Source organism: Drosophila subpulchrella, unplaced genomic scaffold (assembly GCF_014743375.2).
Source record: "Drosophila subpulchrella strain 33 F10 #4 breed RU33 unplaced genomic scaffold, RU_Dsub_v1.1 Primary Assembly Seq354, whole genome shotgun sequence".
NCBI classification, from domain to species: domain Eukaryota; kingdom Metazoa; phylum Arthropoda; class Insecta; order Diptera; family Drosophilidae; genus Drosophila; species Drosophila subpulchrella.
The window spans coordinates 4,957,577-4,980,351 of record NW_023665577.1 but is presented as its reverse complement, the minus strand read 5'-3'; the positions used below and the strand labels follow the sequence as shown (position 1 = coordinate 4,980,351).

Genomic DNA, 22,775 nt, shown 5'->3' with positions numbered 1-22,775 from the left:
AAGTTTTAGCACACTCTCAATGTTATGATGGTAGCTTCGCTTTTGTACACGGTACTAATATGGGTATAATGATTCAGCGCAAATAGAGTCATAAAGTTAAGATTTCCCAAAAATGAGTTACAGGATATCGTAAGTTACAGATTGTATTTATAATACATCATATTTGTAGATGGTATAGAACAAAATAATGTTACGCGTCATATGAAAATCAAACTAATTTGTCAATATGATACGGATTCATATCAACATTTGTAATTGATATGATTTTGTATCATATTGATATCAGTTCGTATTATTTTGGTATGAAAAAAACAAGTATTGTTCCGTTTTTTTCTCTGTGTACTCTCTATAGTTAGTTTTTTTTTGATGAAATTGAAAGATAGTAATAATATGTTCTGTGGTTCTTATCTATGTTTTATACCAAAATCAGTTTCCCTACAAAAGAAGACTTTCTTTTAAGACTGTCTTACAAGTTACAAGAAGTCACAGACTACTGGGAATATCTCATTCGTGACATTCGTTCAAACTACTTGTTTTTTGGCAACAATACAACACTTGAACATTGTTTTGCACTTGGCTAAGACGCCGTTTCTCTTTCTTTAGGACACCCCCTCAGAGGCATCCGATCCCCCACAACTCTGACATATTTTTCAGTTTGCTCACGTATTAATTGCTCAAGTGGAAGCGACAAGCAAAGTGAAACAAAAAAAAAAAAAGGTTGCAGTGTAAAAAAAAAGGAATTGCTATTGACCGAAACATGTTTTTGATGTTTCCCAGCACTTGAACTCAAGAAATACTTTAGTATACACTCGCAAGTAATATGGATATCCTTAATGGGGTTTTTTTCTTTTGATTTATGAAGGGTTTCTGTAGGTGATTAATTTGGAGTTCCTCGGGTGGGGCATAGCAAATTAGCTGAAATTAATGACAGTATTGTGTCTGAAGTGGTGGAGCAATTTAATTAGTCGTGGTGTGCGAGGGGGAGGTCTCTTATTAAATTTAATTGAGGGGTTTCTTATTATTTCATATTGTCGAATCATCCTAAATTCATATTTTCATTGAACAGGGGATCCAACGTTTTACTTTCCATCCTTAAGCAACTTATTCCGCTTCAATCTTTAACATTCACTTTCATTGGCATATCTTTCCTTATCCTCTTTGGATTTTCTTTTCGCATAAAATCTATTTTCAGTCTGATAAATCAGATTAGCTTCTCCTTGGACCTCCCATACGGATTTGAGTGGGTTTCCATCACCATCACAACCACCGCACCCCATGTCAGATCCATCTCTCCCCACATTCTTTCTTTTAACCCAATGCCCTCCCCTAAACTCACATTTTCAATATGCGAGAGTTGTTTGTGATATGTTTGGCGGTACAGTATTACTTCTAAAATACAAACCGCGAATTCTATAGGAATAGGAAAAGGAATTGAAAAAAAATTCACCTTCACACCCACATCTGTTAAAAAACTTTAATCAAGGCGAAAGTCCCAAAACAAATAAAATATCTTTACCTACTAAAATAATGATTTATAATAATAATAATTTTCTTAACTTTGAATAGTTCTGAATAGTTTATTTTTAAAATTAAAAAAGTTTTGGTTCATAAATTTCTTTTATAGAAACTATAAAAACTTGCTAAACTCAAAGATGCATTTATTTCTGAGGAAATGTAATTCAGGAAGGGTTCACTGTAAATCTCTTCTGCCGTATTGGATACTCCTTGCAATTTCCATCAATGCAGACATCCGAGACATGAATTGCATATCAAACACGCACAGGCTTCTAGACGTTTAGGTGTATGTCTGGAGGATTTGTATATTTAAATCGGAGGCACTCCGTGAATGCCGATTGCATACTGCTGGCCACTGAAAGTGCTTCACGGAAGTCGTAAATCGTCTCGAGAAATCGAGCTGACCGAGAGGACTTCGAGGGAGCGGCGCAAATGTCAATAGTGTGAAGCGAAGACTATTTATATGGAAATATCAAACGATTCCCCAGATAGATATACCCATGTGCAAGTGTATTTATAGGCCCAAAGCATTAATGGATCCCAAGAAACTCCGAGAAATCTCTACGAAATCAAGCTATCTGTTATGGTTCAATAGCATTTGCCACTCATCTTTTCATCTTGACCGACAGGCCATCAGCAGCTGCCGTCTGCCATTGCTTCGAACAATTCATCATCGCAACTTCAAAAAGTGCAGCCAACTTTCAACGCCCCCTAACGAATGGGCCACTTAGACAGCTTCGAGATGCCACACATTCACCAGACTTTTAGGGGAATTGTTAGAAAAATGTGTTTGTCTATTTAGCATAAGCCGCTCAAGTGGCCGAGAACAATACGAAAACAAAAAGGCACTAGACTGAACTGAAACTGAAAGAGATTGGAACCAAATCATCGAATCTCCTCAAATTAAATTCCAAATGCAGCAAATCGAATTTCGGATCCCTCTCCTTTGTCCATCGAATTGTTGTTCTTCTTTTCTCCTTCGATGATGTTTGCGTTAAAGTAATACCCTTGCTTGTTTGTGATTATGTTGAACATATGTTGACAAAATCGGAGGCAAGGGGACCTAAGTCGGACCCAAAACCGAACATGGACCGCACATGAGAACACAGAAATGCAATTGAGACCAAACGGAAGCAGCTTCTGTCCTTCTTTTTGTCTTGCTTATTCTGTATTCTCGTATTTTCCCTTTTCAACTGAAGAATACATTATAGTTTTGCGTATGGCATATCTTTGATGGTAAGTAATGCAGTGCAGTTTGAGGTAATGGGATCTGGGGTACTTTATTTAATGATATTTATTTGGAAAGAATTTCTACAGGCTTTTGTTGAATTTTATTTAAAAAAAAAAGAATTGAGTATAAGCTATCTCTATGTTCATTATCAATAATTTATGGCTTCCTGTTTTTTTTCCCAGGGAGTCGGAACTGTTATAACTATAATTTATTATATTATAATACATTATAGTTTTGCGTATAGCATATCTTTGATGGTTAGCAGTGCAATACATTTTGAGGTATTGGGATCTGCGGTGTTTTACTTATAGTTATTTATTTAAAAAGAACTGTTCAAGACTTTTGTTGAGTTTTGCTTGGAAAATTAAAATTGAGAACAAGCTATCCCTTTTGTTCATTATCAATAATTTATGATTCATTATGTTTTTTTCGACTTCCTGCTATAGTTATAATTTTTCATACGAGTCATCCTTCATCAATTTGTTTCTTTTATAAATACTTATGATTCTTGAAACAAAAGAATTTATTTTTAATCCGACACAAGCAATTCTTGTTTGGGTGCCAAAAACTTTGCCCATTCAGCAAAGTTGATTCTCCCCTTTCGTTTTATTTAAATGGGCACATAAATTAGAAAAAAATTGCTTTTTCAGCATAGAAAACAAAGTTCTATGGTGACTTCTACTCATATTATGGCCTCATTGTATCTCATGCAAATTGTCACATGAATATGAATGCAATTTCGCTGTGTTTGTTGTTGCAGCCGTTTTAAAATGCGTACTGGGGTTACTGGAACTGGAAATGGAGATGGAAATGGAAGTGGGATGGGGCTTATGTGGTGTGGGGAGCGATGGAGACGGAGAGCTGGACAAATGGGCGGCCAACGAGGCGTTGAGACCCCGCAGGAGACATGCAAAATATGTAAAGTATATACAAAAACCAAGGGAAAAAGAAAGTTTGGCAAGAGAACGGTGGTTTTTAATACCCTGAGGATAGATTAATATGAGATTATTTTTATTGTAAAAAGTTGTTCTGGCTTTTGACAGAAATTTTCTGGTGAATATCCATCTTATTCTTATCAGTTAATGGAACAAACAAGTTCAAAACAATAAGTGTTTAATAACAGGAAATCCCTAGTTTGCCCAAAAAACTTTCCTTGAAACTTGTTTATCAAATCAAAACTGTTTTATTAAATCAAATAGTTCTGGGACAAAATGTTCAACTGATAAGGTTAACATTGAAATGGAATTGAAACATTCCTCTTGATAGAGTATTTCAACGAGGGGCCGAAGAATTAAATCGTCTCTATGCGTCACGCGGCATTTGAGGCAGTTTAGTGGAACGAAGAGTGAAGCTGACTCTTTTGACTCCGTTGACTACGGCCTGGCATTTGGCATTCGGCATTCGGTCGTTTGTCGTCACTTGAGAGCTAAACGAATGCGGGTTCAGAGGAAATAAAAATACAAAAAAATAAAAACGTAAAAAAGAAATGAGACAACGCAACAACAGAGGCAGAAACGAGGAATTAAAATTGGCATGGGCTGCCAATGAATTTAGCAATGTGGCAATGTCAATGCACTTTTGGTGGGCTACGAAAATAGACGACAACCCGGAGATGGCGGTGTGGTAACGGGTTTCAAGAGGAACTCCATTTAAGTGGCGCGTTTTAAATTGAATAGAAGCCGAACCCAATTGACAACTATAGATGGTCCCCTACAAGAGAAACCCTAATCGTTCTGACCCTCATTCGGGAATTCATAACCAAGAAATTACGTATTCCATCGACATACGGATATGTTTAATAAAATTAACAACTTTGATTCAAAAAGAAAAAAATGCACAGGCTAATGTGCTTTGAAAATTTTCGGGGGAATTGAAAAAAGTATTTATAAATTTCAGTCACGCCCCGATTTCCTGTTCTCAGAACAGGGCCAACAAACAACCAGCCTAATATCTATTAACACGTTCTTTTCCGTTCCCTCACTTCTGGCCTGGGTTCAGATAAGATCTGCCCGTGTCCTGTGGTACGTGGCCATTGTTTGCAGTCCCCACAAGAAGACCCTGGCACACTCATATAGTCTATACACACATCCCAACACACCCTTCCGGGGCTTAGGCTTTGTTTCTATTGATTTTCCCGGACCTTCTTTGTGGCCATATCTTGTGTTTGTGCTCGACAATTGTGTGTGGAGTACATCTATCTACCTGAAAGTGCAACCAGAAAGGACATCATCTGCCGCAATGACAACGGAAAGGTGTCGATTCAGGAAGGAAATATCGATTTCTATTTATCCATCACCATTCAGGGCCGAAAGGGGCGTGTATATTTCTCATAAGTATTAGAAGATGTCTGGAAAGGAAAGCATACATTTAAGAAATCATTGAAAATTCTACCCAATTAGCATTGTTTGTAGGCAGGTGTAATATTAATGTTTATATTGATAGATACTTAGACATTATTAGATCAAAATTGAATTGAAATCATGGGCTGAGCAAGCATTTATAATTTTATACAATTGCTTACTGGGCAACATCTTCCTAATTGAGCTGCATTAAGTTGAACTAAATCTGTTGTGTAGCTAATTGCAACGATTAAAGTTGTAGACTGTAAAATCAAAGTGCTACATGTCAAAGACAGCCAACCAACAAAAGGATTCATTAAAAGTAAAATTCGTTTAAAAAGTATGATTTTATCAATAGTTTTTATTCAAAGTCAAAAATTATGTCTCGTTTTTATAAAAACAATCTGTATCATTTTAAAAAGGAATAAACTTGATGGTCATAATTTCCTTGAGTTCTAATCTTAAATGGTTGTATTATGTATCAACAGATTCAATCAATCAACCATTATTGAGTATGCTACACTTAGTTTAGCCACACATCCGTTAACTCTTGACTTTATTAATATTTATTCAATTTGTGTAGTTATGCCTGCTCCCCGAATTCACTTAACCCGCAGATCTCCGGGACTGGGGAATTATATTATAGAAATGTCGATTATCTTAATCTCGCACTCGTCGTCCGGAGCATCCATCAATCATGTTTGGCTGTCTGCTCTGGGCAAATGCCACTTCAGTGGGTCCCCATCTTGTTGTCAGCATCTAAGGGGATCCAAATGGGGGTTAGATGTGTATAGGGGTTGGGATACGGATGATATATGTACGCATATATATTTGTCCCAACCGAGTCGCCCCAGTGAACTCCGTGGAGAGATGGGCGAGCAGCTAGGGACACATTGTTCTCAGGCCGGACAGACGACGTTTGTCAACATTAACTACACTTAATTCAAATTGCCAGCAGGCATGTCACATCACAACTACCCAATTTCCCCGCCTTTCACCGCCCCGTTAACATTGCATAAATTATGCCATAAGGCTGCATATTGTCGCCACCAATTGAAAAGTTGCCGAGCTGTGCGTTAAATTGCATAAAAACTGCAACAATTATCGCATGTGTTGCATGCCCAAGGAGGCATTTTGTACAACAATTAATGGCCAGCAAGTGATTAGAGCTCCTCAACTCAACTCGACTCAAGGGAACTCAAGGGAACTGACCTGGGGCAAAAGTGAACTGAAGAGTTTGCATTTCCACAATTTGCATTCGCAATGCGGCTTCCGTGGGGCGCGTTACTTTAATTGCCGATAAGCTTTTCTGTAATTGTTCTTTATGTTTGTTTGCTTTCCCCTACCAGCTTTTCCTCCCATTTCCCTCCTGCCCAGTTCTTCTTGTTCACTCCTTAGTTCTTTATTATTTGCATGCCTGGGAAGTGTTGAAGTGCTGCTGCAGCTGCTTCAGCTGACTACTCCAAGTGCTTGGAGGCGGGGAAAAAGTCTGGAATGGATCCAAGTAATTACCAAGTCGGAGAGCCCCTCGCCGCCTGGCTCAATTGAGTGTTTTGCATAGTTTATAATGATTTTACACATTTTATTGGCACCGTTTAACAGCTTGAGCTATAGATACTCGAAGGAGTTCAGGGTCGGGGAAGTTGGAACTGGAAATTGGGTCAATTCAGTCAAATACAATCTAAATTTTAAATTCAATAAAGAACAAATTTTTTTTTAACTTTCTGTAACATTTTAAATATTAATTATTTCTATTCTATTCTATAAATCAAGCAAACATTAAAGGGCCTATATTACCCGAAATGTAACCCTTCAAAATAAGGCCAACAAATTCAAAAAATATTATTTTATTAACTAAAAATTCCCCTAATCTTGTCCAATTTCAGCAGTAAACCACCTTGGCAACCAATTAAAATCTATAGACATTAAGAAGCAACATTTAACTTTCTTAAGAGTCGGTAAAAAGGAAGTTCCCTCCCTGGGAATTTCACGCACTTTCCTAAAATGTCATATCAGAGGCACACGTTTCATCGTCCGTGGGGCAATTCAATTAACCCGTGCGACATCTAGTAATTTGACTATACGACCCACCTTTTTTGTCAGCTGCGTTTTAGTACAACGAAAGCTGTGTGCTCCGTTCACCTTTCACCTTTTCAGAAACATTTCGCACATAAAACTAATTTTCTACGACTGAATATTAAAAGCAATTTTCAGCCTAAGATAAGATGGGTAGGCTTTTGTGGGGTTGTAATCCCAAATGAGGCGAAAACTCAATCTTGGCAGGGCGCTTTATTATGGAACAGTGGGCCTTCTAGGATTGGTTCACCTTTCTCGACCTTATCAATATTCATAACTTTTGCCGGCTATGAGGGGAAATATGTATCTCTCGGATACTTTAGCCGTTGGAGTTTGAGAAGAGCGGTACTAAAGGAGATTTATGCTTGAAGTTCTGCTCTCCCCCGGCGATTGATAAAATTTAACACAAATTGACTGCGGCGGCACATAAGCCTCGAACAATTTCTGTCGCCTCCGAGCCTCTTTAATTTAACGCCAAGCCTAACTTCAATCTGGGCCACTTGCTCACATACCCAAAAAAGAAAAAAAACCGAAACAAATGAAGAAAACATTGAATCAGCATAAAATCTACATTATGAAAAGCTTTAGCTCTACGCTTCGAGTACGAAAATTTTATTAAAATTATCCACCCCATCCGGAATCCTGTAAAACGGCATGCGGCAGCCCGAATTTGGTCCTGGACTTTTCTACCTGGCCCGGTGATAAAATTAATAGCCTACGCCTGGTTTACGACAGCCGCACAGACGACGCCAGCGAACAAAAAATAGAAATTGCCTCGAAAAATGTTCAAAAAGCTTTTTCGGGGGATAATTTTCAGTCCTCCAGTCTTTGTCAGGCTCAAACAGTCCCCTTCCCCGCCATCCCTCCATTGATGGCAATCACGAGGCTTCATTTCATGGCGAGGCAGACACGAAAATATTCTAAGTAATTTCGGCTAAAATATGCTCACGATAGCCACGGATAGGGCATGACTATGGGATGTGGCTAATTTAGTTGGCCGAAACGATGGCAGCAGCAAAAATGTTAACTACCGTCCATGACAAAGATTCTATTTAGGCCTCCAGATTTTTATCAGCACGGGACAATCTTGGAGAAATCCCAAAGCTGATCTTTAGTTTGTGGTAAACAGAAATTCTTTATAAATTTCTAGTTTTTCAATATTTTATACCCGTAAAAGGGTTTGTTGTATTCTTCGAAAAGTATTTAAAAGGTGAAAGAAAGCGTTTTCGACCCTATAAAGTACATTTATTATTGATCAGAGGACAACTAGTGAAACTAGCCACATTCGTCAGTTCGTATGAAAGCTTAAATGTCGAAAACTATAAAAGATAGATAAAGATTTCGCCGCAGATTCTAGAGATTCCTGCGCAGCGCAAGTTAATTTAAGCCACGCCCACAAAGTTTGTACAATTTTGTGGCACGCGTATTTTTAAACATTCAAATTTAAAGTGAAATTTAAGTAACTTAGTTTTTTAACAAGATATTCAAAAAAATAACTAAATTATGTTAGTCTTTGTGACGAATGGTATTAAAAAGCTTATTTTAATGGTGTTTTAATAACACCATTTTCGTAAAGCAAATTGCTCGACTATATAAACCTTTAATAGCAATTTCAGAGCAGTCGTCTATTTTTTTGAATACTCACAGGTGAATTAATAAAAACAGTACAGCTTATCCATTTTTAAACAGTTTGCCAACGCTTAAAATGAAATAAAAGAATGAACCATAACACAAATATTTGCCTGAAAATGAAACCCGTTTTCGATATTATCCCTCTCTGTTTTAAAATGAAAGCGGCAATAAAAAATTCATATTTTTTGTTACAAGTCAGTGAGTTTGGCAGTCAAACGGGGCAACTGGCTGAAAAGCGATGGGTTGTCTGTGGTAAGGGAAAACAAATTGCAGTTGCATCACAGGCTTTGTGCCTTCGCCTGAGTTATTGCGGCAAGAGTTTTCATTTTTAATAATTTCCATTAACTAAATACTCGTTGAGGCCTGCAATTTGTTGTTCGGTTTGTTGTTCTCTCTTTTTTGATTTACCCTGACCTCCATTGGGTTGGAAAATTCCAAATAAAAAACTGACACCCGACAGCAAAATGGGGAAAAAAGAAATTGCGTAAGGAAAATTCATTTTTGTAGGAAATGCGGGCTTCAACTGAGGCATCGATGTAGGTCAGTGTGTACAGGGTATATGTGTGCAGATTGTGTGTTCACACTCAGATACACTCACATACACTGGGAACCAAAGTCAACATGCACTTGCACCGCACGATATTACACATACGCCACGTGGTGCGAGGGAAAGCCTTGTGGGGAAAACGGGAAAAATGGGGCGACAGGCGGTCTTTGCCAAAGCCCATTACCCGCAAAAGTGTGTTCGGGTTTTTAGCGCCTTCGCCTTGGTTGCCCCAACAACATTTGAGTGTTTGACTTGCCTCACTCACTCTTCTCACCCACTTTTTGGTTAATTTTTTTGTACTCCATATTTTCCTTTTATTTTCCTTTATTTTCCACCTTTTTTTTTGGGGCCATGCCAGCGAATGGGGCAAGTGCAAGTAATTGTTATAATGGCCCAGGAATATTCATGGGCTGTGTGTGTTTGTGTGCCGGTTATTTACCTACTTTACAATGCGCCACAGTTTCCGCATTGGGCCTTAATATTCCCTGGCAAACTGCGTCTGCTCCTCGGCCTTTTGCTTCAATTAGCAGCAGCCATAATTGCGGCTTATTTACATTCTTTTCGGGTGCAAATTTTAGTTGCGAGTCGGGTTAATTAGACTGCTCGTAAATTATGCAGTCGATAAATGTGCAAATTTGTTGGGGCACAAGCTCGAGTGAAATTGGCAAATGCCGTTCGGTTATTATCAGATAATTGGCGATAAGAAATGCCTACTAAATATGTAGTTTCAACAACAAGGCATAAACGAATTTCATTAGCACATAAATAGCGAAACTAAAATGCTGAAACTAAGCCGAATGACTACCCTTAATTTAATTAGTCAAATAATAAAAGCTTGTTTGTTTATATAATGGATAACCAAATAATATGCTTATTTAATGGTAAACAAAAAATATTGTGCATTTGCCAATTGAAAGCTTAATTAAATTAGACGAAAATATGAGGGTGCTTTGATAATATAATTGATAATAAAATTAATTATTTATTTTACGTTAAAGAGATGTAATCACAATAGTAGTATTTTGTATTTAACCCCATCCTAAATATTCTTCTACATTTGAATGGCAATAGGATACACACTCCAACAGCAATTGAAAAGCTTTTGTTTTTCATTCAATACTGTGCAAATTCGAGCCCAACTGCCTAAAACAATGAAGAGAGGGAGGGGACAACAAAAAATCAAACATCCGTGTACAATTTGTGCTGGCGCCAGATTTTTCGCTTCCATTCGCGGGCCACTCATTAAAATCGAATAAAAGTTGGCTAGGAAATCTCATATAACAGCGGTCGCAAAGCGAAAATGTGTTAAGCATATGCAAACTGTTGGGGCGATAAAAACGTCACGCAGACTAGACAGACGGGGAGACAATCTGACGGGTTGACAAAGCCAGAAAAAAAAGGAGAAAAAGCCAGTAATAAGATAACTAAACAAAACACCAACTCACAACATTGCCACAATGTCATTAATTATATCTCATATTTCCTACAATATTTCGTTTTGCCTTGCCGATTGCAAATGATAATTTATATCTGCGATATGCATTGATAGCATCGAACCATCTATCCATATGGTAGATGATATAGGGGCGTGGGGACGCGCTAAGCGGCTTGTTGAGTTGGTTTGGTTTGGTTCGGTTTCGACTCTCATATCTCTCGCCTTCTCCAGCTAATAAATCATTTCGTTTATGACCGCCGACGTTGTCGTTGAATTATTGGCGACAATGTGGCAGCTTTTTTCTGATGATGGCGCCGACACTCCCGACTCTACAGCTCCCATTCTGACAATGACGAAGGCTAACTGGAGGATTTTCTACGTCTTTTTGTACATCTACATATGGAGGAGTTCATATTTATGGGATGGTGTTTAGGGTGTTGGCTGCCGATGACTTGCCATTTAGATACTTTTATAAGGACGCACTCAATTAAGGAGTGTTCCGCCAGTTTTAAAGAGTTCAAGCTGAAGAGAATGGTGCTTGCCCTGATTTAAATTGCATAGTTATGTAAATCTATTAATAGAGATAAATTTTAATAATGTATTCCATATCAATATCAATAGGTATACCCATAACTAATATGCATTTAAAAATACTACAAAATGGGTAAGGGTAATAAATATTTAAATTCACTTTGCTCAAACATTTTGTACAAATATTATACATTTATATTTAAATTGTTCTAGACATAAGAACTAATTAACATTTATGACACAGTATCCATGGAGTAGCTTGAAGCAACTACTGCCGAAACTCTTTATTAGTCAGAATTAAAGGCCTTTCCAAAGTTTATGCTTTATATGGCAAATGATTTACTGAAAACCCATCCCCATCATTAACTTAATTTTTCCATTTCATTTTCTAATTAAGGTTCTAAGCCCGAGCGGAAATACCTTTGAAGTTGTTTTCCACCAACCTGGCCGACAACCCTTACAAGCCATTTGACAAAGCTGTGACCCAAAAAAGCGTAAATGAATGGCAAAAACTGAAGACCCGAAAAAACTTTTCTACCTTAAGCTCTTAAGTACTTGGAAAAGTTAGACAAATCCCTATTTTTCTGGTCTGGTGGGGTTAGGTGGGGATTGCGTACTTAAGTAAACTGAATTGAAATAAAACTAATTGCTAATTGAGCGGCGTGGTAGGGGTGGGGTGAGTGAATCAAAAACCCGAAACCGAAATCCGACTAATGGCCTCGTCAGTTGTGATGACGTGTAAGGGGTCAGTTCGGCATGGACACACGTAATTACCATGTTCGGCGGAAACAGTTCCCAACTTTGGACTGTCCTGTCATTCCGGAGCTGTGTCTTCCGCTCCCGTTGCCCCTAGTTTGGTTATTGTTTCGACTTTGGCTGTCCTACTTTAACGTTTTAAATCCGTTTCTTCTTCCCCTGGTTGGCCGTGCTATTGCTCGTTCTTTTTGGGTACAACTCGTTTTTTTTGGCCATGTTGTTCGTTTGGGGTTTTCTTGTAATTTAATTTTGCGGTCAACCGACATGACACAGGAAGCACGGAGGGCATAAAGTAGCTGGCAGCCCGGAGACCACAGGCCATTGCCACAGAGCATCCCTTTCTAGCTACTTTCCTCTAATTTCGTGCTGTGCCTGCTTTGGCTGCTGATTTTGCTTCTGGTGCACTCGCAAAAATATGATTTATTAAGGACTCACAACATATAATATGTTAGCTAAAAAATATGAATTGTAAAGATATAATAAATATAATAAAATCTTTTTTTGTATAAAGCTGTATTTAAACAGTTTGGAACACAGAAAAACGCTTTAATGGTTTTTAAGAAAAATTGTGATTTTCTATATTTTACGGTTAGATTAAAATATATCTTAAATGTCCATTTTGCATACTTATGTAAATTTTATGATTTTGCAAAACAAGTAATTCAAAAATATATAATAATTAGATCACTGGTTTTTTAAATGTAACTTTTAGCCACCTAAAAGTATGCAGTAAATAAAAGACAGTCGTCTTTTTGATTGAATGCATTGTACTTCCGAGTTTAAAATAGATTGTTGCATATTTTTTTATATCTAATATAAAATATAAAACTGATTGATTTCATTATTTGTAATGTTTTAATATGTTTACTGTTCTTAATGTCAATTTGTTATGTTTTTGAAATATTTAGGACTTTTTCTTACTTGTATTTTAAAATCACCTTTAATTCTAATTTTGTAGGCGCCTAAAAATGTGCAGTAAGAATTCTGTGTACTTCTTAGCATAAAATATATTGTTGCATATTTTTAGACACCTTAAAAGGCCCTAAAAATATTTCAAAATTGGTTGATTAAATGAATTAATTATTTATTTTGTTTCCATACTTAAGCCTTTTTTGTTCTCACTGTGAACATATGCCAAAAGACACATTGCAGCCATTTTACAGCTCTTGCCAAATTTTCCGTCAAGTGCGTTGGCGTCAACGTCGATGTCTCGTTGACGTTTCCGCTGAAGCTGGCACGTGTAGCGGCAACATTTTGCTTTTCTTTCACGCTTTTCTTACCTCACCCAAGGGTTTTTGGGTTTTCCAGGGGGGAAGGCTTAGGAAGGTTTTTGTGTGTTCTGACACTCTTTTCGCATTAATGACTTGGCACGAGCCACATTGTTGTCTAGTAGACAATGTCTACTTATGAGGTGAGCTGAAAACTTTTCTTCGAAACATTTAAAGCCTAATATTCTAAGATCGAACTTTATCATTAAACAATTTCTGTGGTTGCCTATAAATAAAGATGTTGGGTAAATTTTGAACAACTAGTTTGAATTTAATATGTGTGTACTGGACAAGATTATATCTTTAACTTGTTAAAAAGTCCTCTTAGTTGTCCAAAAGTAAATAAATTATTTTTGTAATTACCATATAATTAGAGAAAAGACCCAAATAAGGTTTCTTTGCTAACCCAAGAACTCCGCACTAAGGAATCGTTGGTACTTAAAATTTACTTTGTGGACTTAAATGAGTGGCGCCCCCTGGCGTTTCTTTTAGTACAAACGTGTGCTAACGTTTTAGCGCCTGCTTAAAAAGATGCATGAAAAATAATAAGGGTCTTTTTGGGGCCTTTCTCCCCCAGTATTTGTTTCGGCAACTTTTTCTCAATCTCATTTTCTCCGCTTTCTTTTCGGGCATCCTTTTTGTCCCTTTATTACTGTGTGTTTGAGTTTTAATAGGCTTTTCGGTTGGTCTCGGTTTACTCGCCTTTGAAAAGGGCCAAGCAAAATGACCCAAGCGGACTTTTCCTTTTTTTTTTTTTTAAATATTTGGAATACATAAACCAGATTTGACGAGCGAAAATATTTTTCTTTAATTTGTACTTTTCTTCTTATCTATTTTCAGGTGAGCTATGAATTTTCATTTCATGAACATCTTAAAAGGGTGAGAGATAATATGTCTTTATGGCCTTAGGAAAAATAAATCTACGTTTAAAAGGTTATCATCTTGTAAGATTATCTTTTTTTTGGGTGTAATGACCATTATTATTATTTTCATAACAATAATAAATATTTTCCGGAAAGTTGGCACAACTTCTAAGCACCTTAATGAAATTAAATTGCAATTTCCGTTAATCATTACCCGCTAAGCGGTGGCCAAGTAAAACGCGGCGCTGCGTCTCCTAATTTAATTTAAGCTAAGGGGAGAATTCCAGTAATGTGCTTAAGTGCCAACACAATTAAGCAAATCATAAAATCAATTAGGCGAGCATTGCATTTCATCTTAATGTCCACTGACTTGACAAATAAAATGGCGAAGCCAAAGTCAAACAATTTGATATGGAGGCACGCACACCAAGCCACGGACACCCCATTAAACACACACAGGCACACACACACACACGTGGGAGAGAGGACAAACATCTGCCCAATTAGAGCATTAAACCTAATGCCAACACGATTGCAATTAATTACCGAAGAAATTAAATTCCATGCTCAACACGTAAATGGCGAATATAAAGCGCGCATCCCCCAGTTTTCTATAGTCCGATGAAATGGGGCACCATTATGTGTGGTTATTCCGTCGCCTCTAATGCCACGCCCCCACTGCCACCTGCCACATGGCACCTCCCCCCTCCCCGGCCGTCAAACAATAACGTGTTGCCACGTTAATGACGCCACATGGATGTGGACTAGACCAATCCATGGTTGCACTCAACGTGTGCCGCGTTTTATGTCTTTTTTTCGCCCGCTTTTCTCGCGTTTTATCTGAAACTCGACAGCGCGCAAAAAGTTTTCATGAGTTTCAGGCAGGAAGGTGGGACTCGAGTCTATGGGTTAGTTGGGTAAATCGCTGGGGTCCAGTCGGCAATCGACAATATGACATGACCCCTGACCTCCGTGCGAGCACGACAGTAACTTTCCGTCCTCGGAAGTGGTTATGTGTCCTCGAAAACGGTTATGTTTGCTATTCGGAGCGTCATTTTAGTACTATTAGTGTTTAAAAGATCGTTTATATTTATAATACTTGTTCTTATGGTAGTTGGCTGTCATAATTTGGAATTGCATTGCCATAACAACAATGAAAATGAAAATACTATTAATCTGGAATAAGTTTAAGCAAGAACAATCCTCAAATCAGGAATTCCGTTTCCAGATCAGTTAGTAAATAATATTACCTAATAATTGCTATAAGAAGTTCCTATTATAAAGTCACTTTGCAAACCCCCATTTACACAAAATTGCCTATGATGTTTCTAAGTTTGATTACTGTAATTACCTCCAATGAAGCTAGGACCTGAGTGTGTGGAGTTCAAAGCCCTAATCTTGTTATTATGTCAAGTGCATGCTTCATATTAGCAAATTCAGAGGACTTAGTTTACGTGATGTGTGTATTTTGGCTTTGACCACGCGATGTGCCGTTCGCTGTTTGTTTTCTAAATATATACCCAAGTTGAAATTATTGGCTAATTGGTCAAATGCCAACTTGTCTACAAATTTGTGCAGTTCATGGAGCACCATCTCCTTCGTTTCGAGGTCATTGAACCTCTGTGGTCAACACATGGTGACTTTTTTATTGTGCAGGCATGTAAGAAAATAATTTTCCGATACCAAAAATCTTTACAATAGCTTAAAAAAAATATTATTTGGCTTTGAAATATACCTTTTTTTATATGCCAAACCACTTTAATAATAATACAAATTGATATTACATATTTTTGGCTTTTATGGCTATTAATACCCTTCACATTTCGGTAATTTGAAACCTGAACAAGCCTATTGTCTGCCCTTAAACCAGGGTCCATTACAACTGATTAAGTTGATTGAAAACAAATAAATGGGGGATTAGGGGAAATATGGGCTAGACGTCTGGGGCAGGAGGTAGACAGACGGGTTGCGATAACATTTGAGGCCAGGTTCATATCTTTTGACAGGCTTTGCCGACCATTTACAGTTCATTTGCTAATGAGCCAATAAGGCCACGCGACCGAGAACGATTCAAGGCCCCAGTTCCTAAACCCACTCTATAGGGCGGTGGGTGTCCAGATATTTATGTTTTGGGAAAAGCTTTCCTTTTGTTCTTGTCCCCCAAGAGGGTGGCGATTGCCGGTGGATGGTTGGTGGTTGTTTTCCAGCTTTTGTTTGTTCCTCCAGCTGCATTGCTGGCACGTCTCTCACTTTGCACTTGTTGTCGTGGTGCAAAAGTTTTCGGTGCAGGCCAATCTGCTGCGGTCACATCTGCAACCATGTTGCAAGAATTCAGGGAAAAGTAACTTAAGCTGATGTCAAAATGAACTCTGAGTGGAGACAAGCAGAGTTTTCAAAACATAAACCCCATCTCAGGTCTGTTCTGTCTTTCAGTTCCAAGAAATTCAAAGCAAAACATTCGAAAAACAACTCACAAACCTTTAGACTCTGTTGTCTACAATCTAATATAAAATCACTTAGTCGTCTATAATGGCCAAGAAATAAAATCGTTGTAAAATTAAAATGTTGTCAAGCCTTTACCAAATTTTCAAACAAGTCAACTGAGATTCATAAGAAACTTTTATGCTAATTGTAATTACAATTTCATTCAAGTTAATTGCACAATTTCCGTAAGCTGTGAGGCTGAAGCACAATTACATGTTTTATTCAATTAAAACTGAGCCGGAAAATGAAAGTATTCAATGGGACTATTGGTTTACATAGGAAAAGAGCGAACAAAGTTTTAAAGGATATCAAAGTCAGTCTTAAAGTCCTTAAATTAAGGAATACAAGATGTGCTTAAGAGGATTATAAAGGGCTACAAAAGTTTCGTTTACATTTGCGTTAAAAGGGGATTTTATTAACTTCAGACTTTAAGCCATTTAATATGCATGTGTTCGAGTTACACCAATGAAGGTGTGCAGCTGACAGATGTAACAAGTAGAAGATAAAAAAGAAACACCGAGCGGAAAGTTAAATAATGGTGGAGGAAAATAGCAGCAGCCAAAAAGAAAACAAGGCTGCGCTTTACAACACCCACTTTTTACTCACTTTTTGGGGGTTCCCCGCCAAATCATGTAAAAACGCTTTAAGCTAAAAATTCGCTAAGCAGGAAGAATTTATCCTGTTTTTTCTTTGCCAATTTATGTGTGCCAAAGGAAGAGCAACTGAAGCGTAATAAGGTAGTGAAGGGAGGTGGAAGTACCTGTGCTGCATTCTTTAAAGTTTTCCAAACTTGGAAAGTTTCTGCGCAGACTTTATGTTGCCTACTTTGTGGGGCAACATTTTAGAATTCTTCTAAAAAATGGTTGCAATCTTGAAAATGGATTTCACTTACAAAGTTTCGGTAGTAAAATGTGTTGAGGCTTGAATAACATTTTAAATATTTTAAATATTATAAAAAAAGATTTTTAATTGTTCCACAGGAATCCTTAGAGTTTATATATTATTTATAAAAGTCTCCAAAAGTATGCAACCATGTTCTCTTTTGAACTTTTATTGACTTTAATTCTTTAGTGCATACTTTGAGAAGCGTTACACATTATGATTTGCAAGATCTTTAATACTTAAACTAACATTTTAAACATAATTAAGAATCAATTTCTGAGGGCTCTACAAAAATCCTTAGAGCTTATATATTTTTAATAAAGGTGCCGAAAAGTATGCAACAACATACTTTCTTTCTTTGAGACACATTACACATTTTGATTTGCAAGGATGTTTAAAACTTAAACTAACATTTTAAATATAAAAAAATTTTTTTTAAGGGTTTCCACAGAAATCCTTTGAGTTTAAATAATTTTTAACATGTATGCAATAATATTCTCTTTTGAATTTTTATTGACTTTCTTTTCTTTAGTGCATACTTTGAGACACCTTTCTAAGTGATGTTAGATACTTCTAAGCTTTATCTGTGCGTAGCTAAACGGTTTACTACCGACTTCCCTTAGGGACGATTGCTGCATCCCAAAATGCACAGATGTCAAGTGACAGCACATGTGCATAGCAGTACCAATTTGCAAACAGATGCTAAAAGCGCATAATCACATGTCAAACCGAGAGTCTAGAAGTCGTGGTCTTTCACTTCCCCCTCCCTGTCCAGCTCTCAGACACAAGTGTAATTAATTACTAAATACGTGTTTGCCATGCTTAACTGAAAACACTGACACCGAACAACACACCAGCACACACATAATGGGAAATAGACGAATGCTTGCCTAAACTATTCGCACTTCAAACGGAATTTCCCGTCGAGTACTCCGGAGATTCCGTACTGTCTTGTCTCAAGTGTCCGTGCATGTTGGACCATCCATCCTTTTCCTCCTCCTGCATGAGCATTTCTATGATTATATGTACTATATATGTATTTCAAGAGCTCTGACCTCGCCCAGTTGTCAGTTGTACGCCTCGCCTGAAAAGTGTTAAATAACAAGTTCAAGTCAAAGTCTCTCCATACCCCTTGGCCGGGAAAAACAACTTTTTGCCTTCTCAGCCTTATAAATGACTCTCGAGGCTTTTGAGTTATGAAATGAGCTCCTGTTCTCCACATCGCACCCATCCAACCACCCACTAGTTCGCCCACAGCTGGAGCGAAATGATAAATTGTGGCTCGGTGCTCCCCGTGAGACATTCGAAATATGCTGGTAATTATTTTGTTGAATGTCGCTCAGGTTTTAGTGCGAGAATTTATTATCTTCATTCTCTCGCCGGACGACGCCCATAGACTAGACCATAATAAATTTGTGCGGGTTAGTTGGCATTGCCCAGGATCGCAAATTATAAATGACTTTGAATTAAGTCTATGTACTGGAGGTGTGTAGTTGAAGGTTCCTACATCTTAAGGAAAACTATTGGGAGGGTAAGTTGGTAGCAGACCTTTGAAATATTTTAATGAATAGTAATTATTCTAAAGTTAACTTTCCCAAAAAGATTTCACATATTGGTTTTTGGACATTTTTTATAATTTTAAGACTTTGATGTAAAACATTTGACATGTTTTTGGGGCTTTTCGCGTGACAGGGAAGACCTTCCTTGAATACCTGTCAAAACGCAATAACAATTAGAATCACTTATAATTTTAAGACTTTGATGTAAAACATTTGACATGTTTTTGGGGCTTTTCGCGTGACAGGGAAGACCTTCCTTGAATACCTGTCAAAACGCAATAACAATTAGAATATGGTGGGTTTGACAGCTTTTTGGGTAACAAAATATGACAGCCAAACCAGGTTAAGTCCAGTCAAGTCAAGACAATTATAGGGGCAAAGCACTTTATCCAACCTATGAATAATGTCAATTTCAGGCAGGCAGAAGAGTCAACAAAGCCAACTGACAACGATAACTGGTAAGAAAAAAATAAAAACTTGAGGTGGAAATTATGTTTTTGTGCGACAGAAATTAGGTAATAATAATATTGCGGTTTTCTCAGTCCATTTCTGTCAGTTCTTATTTGTATTGCCAGCCATCTGCTGTGAAATACAATTAAAAGTGTTTACTTGAAAGGATTCCAGCTACAATCCAATTGAAAATACAACTGGGCTTACTGCCAATCGGAGAATTAATTAAGTAAATTAGCAAATTTAATAAAACATTTTGTGGCCAGGGCAATTTCATCATTGGCGGTTAAGTGAAACACTTTTTGTTGCCTACTTTTCAAATTTACCACCTCCATGGACTGCTGGAATAAAAGTTTTTATTTGACCCCAACTCCTCCACCGGCAGTTCAACAAACTAGTTTCTCCGTTTTTATACTCTACTAATTGCTTGTCCATTTCACGGGTTACGGATTGTGGGTGTACGGGATTGGGATTGAAAGAGGATGATGATGGGGTAAATGGGGAAAGGGGATAAGAGTAACTTTGAACCAGGTTGCTATGTAGGTCGCCAATTGGATTTCAGGCAATTAAAAGCGGATTAAAACTGCTGTGCGTTACGGCAAATGAAAAAGAAACTTGGCTCTTTTTGCATTGTTTTTAATCTGATTGTGTTTTTGTCGCTGACGGCAGAAGCTGCCTCATAGGGGATTCCCCAGCTTTGTAGGTTCAAAGTGGGGATCCAGAAGTCTCCTCAGTCCCGCTTGTTACAGCATTTTTATGCGTATTAACAAGGTAATTGCAGCAGCTTTGACGGGCTTAAAAGCACGGCGAGATATTTGCTTATATGTACAAGGGCTCTAGAAGAGATGGCGGAGGATAAGACTCTGCCTTGTTGACTTCTCGCCGTTGCTCATCTTATAAAAGGCTGACGGTGGTGGAGAGGCTCACTGCCGGGAATTGAAAATTATAATACCTTTGAGTGTTTCTGTAAAGCCGCTTTAATGAAATAAATGGAATCCTTTCCTGCTTTGCACCCGTTTTATTTGGTATTTGGCATTAAGAGAGTTGTTTGTTATTCCCTTAGAAATTATTAGTCTTATAATTTCTGTGAGTAATTTTTTTATACATATATACTTTTAGAATAAGTTATTGTGTCCACTTTATTATTTTCTTTATACTTTTTACAACTGAAAATAATTTTTAAAGTTTAAAAATTTTTATTTGTGCTTTCTTGTGTTTTTATATGTTTTAAATAATTTTTTTTATCAATGAATTAATATTTTAGAGCTGGAAATAATTTTTAAAATAATCGTTTAATAGAAAGTTTACATTGTAACAGTTATTAAATTTCTAAGATTTCTCCCATATTACCCTTATTTTATAAGCCCTATTCTTTTAGTATAACACTGCAATCCTAATTGAATAAATGCACACATTTCTTTCTCGACGCACATGCAAACTTTTCCGCCTGCTTTAACCACACCTGTTTAGGTGGCTTTGCCTCTGTGATGTTTTTCCCAGTAATTATTGAAAAGTTTTTCCACCTCTCGAGTTATGCGAGCATTAAGTAAACGTCAGGCATAATGTTTATGCATTTATAATACATAATGTGGCAGCGGAGCGGGGCAGGACAGGACTGAATAGGGAAACTTCTCCATCGGGAGCTGTGGAACATGATCCGGGGACGAAACACGCTCGAAAGTATGCAACAAAGTTATGCAAAGTGCAGGCAGCCGTCGTGGCAAAGACAGCTCCGCTTGCCACTTGAGAAACAGAGCTGCGAAAACTCCCAAGCAACGGGGAAAACAGAGAAAGAGCTCTATAAAAAAGAAAATAGTGTCACAATGCATAATGGGCCAAAAAGGCAGGGGTGTGCGTCTGGTCGGTCTGCGACATTTTGCCTGCCAACTGCAACAGGATGCAGGTTAAGTTCTTGACGCCAGCGCCACATCCACATAAAGTGGCAAAAGTTATGCATGCGCCCGTGCTAAAAAGCAGGGCGTGGCAAGTGTCAACTTGTTTGATTTAGCTTCCAAGTAGCAGAGCTCAAGTATGGGAAAATGGCGCAAAATAATCAGCAGGGCGAGCTGCAAGCGGCAATTTCTCAGGCACCAATCAGTGCCTCATTACATGCAACCTGGCCGGGCCAACCTGGCTGGCCACCTCCTCCATCTCCGCCGATTCCGAGTATATCAGCTTCCGGTGCCATAACATGCTGACGTGTTTCCGGCACACACACACACACACACACGTACGCAAAAAAAACATTAGGGCAAAAACAAAGTAAAACGAAGGAAAGAGTGTCGGGCGCATATATTTTCTGTGATTTATTATTTTATCCCGTCAGTGAGAAAACGAAAAAGTTACTTCAAGTTTTAAGGAGTAGAAAAAAGATTTTAAAATCTGGGTTCCGCAGTTTGCAATACCCTTGTAAAGCCATTATTCTCATGACGCATTTTTGTATAAGGTGTATAAAAGTGATATAAATCATCATTTATGATAAACGAATCATATAAAAAACATGTGGCTTTCTTTTAGAACTAAGTAAACCTTACCTTTAAATGAAATTTATCATTATTATATTTTAATATGTATGGTTTTTATATATATGATTGTATTATCATATTTTTAATGATATATTCTAAGTTCTGTTAAAAATATGAAAGCAAACTTATTAAAGGGAAATGGTTAGGCAATAAAGCAAAAATTTATAGCTCCCTCTCAAGCTCTGCTTAAAGCTTTAGGAACACGTACTTTAACAATTCCCTTGCTCCCCTCAGTTGGCTGCAATTAATTCTTTGCTTCAAAACCTCCTCCTTTCTTACCGTCCAGCACGATGGTAACAAGTTAATATATCAACATTACGCCGCACCGAAGAGTCAGCGCCTTGATTTTGCGCTTGACTAATTTTAGCTTTCGCTTTTGTTGCTTTTTCCCAACCATTTGCTTCCTTTTTTGTTGCTTCTGCTGTTATCCCCGTTTTCATTTTGGTTTGGCGAAAGTTTTGTGAGCGAACTCGTGCTACTTTGCCTTGCGTAGTTGGGCATTTTCCGTTTCCGCGTTTCCTTGTAAAATTAGTATTTGCCATCGTTGTCGCTGGCTGCCGAGCTTTATCTTAAGCACCATTGGTTGCAGGCCAGCAACAATTTGTTTTTCGCTCCGGCAATCGCTAACTTGCCCAACACTTGATAAGCGGGAAACTTTTGACTTTCGGTTGCCATTTTTCAA

The 22,775-nt window shown here is 37.7% G+C and overlaps 1 protein-coding gene across 1 annotated transcript in view; it reads left to right on the top strand.

The window, feature by feature from the left end:
* The window catches only part of LOC119559820 (heparan-sulfate 6-O-sulfotransferase 2), a 90,919-nt gene that overhangs the window by 9,738 nt on the left and 58,406 nt on the right, over positions 1 to 22,775 (top strand). The gene's annotated exons all lie outside the window — the stretch shown is intronic.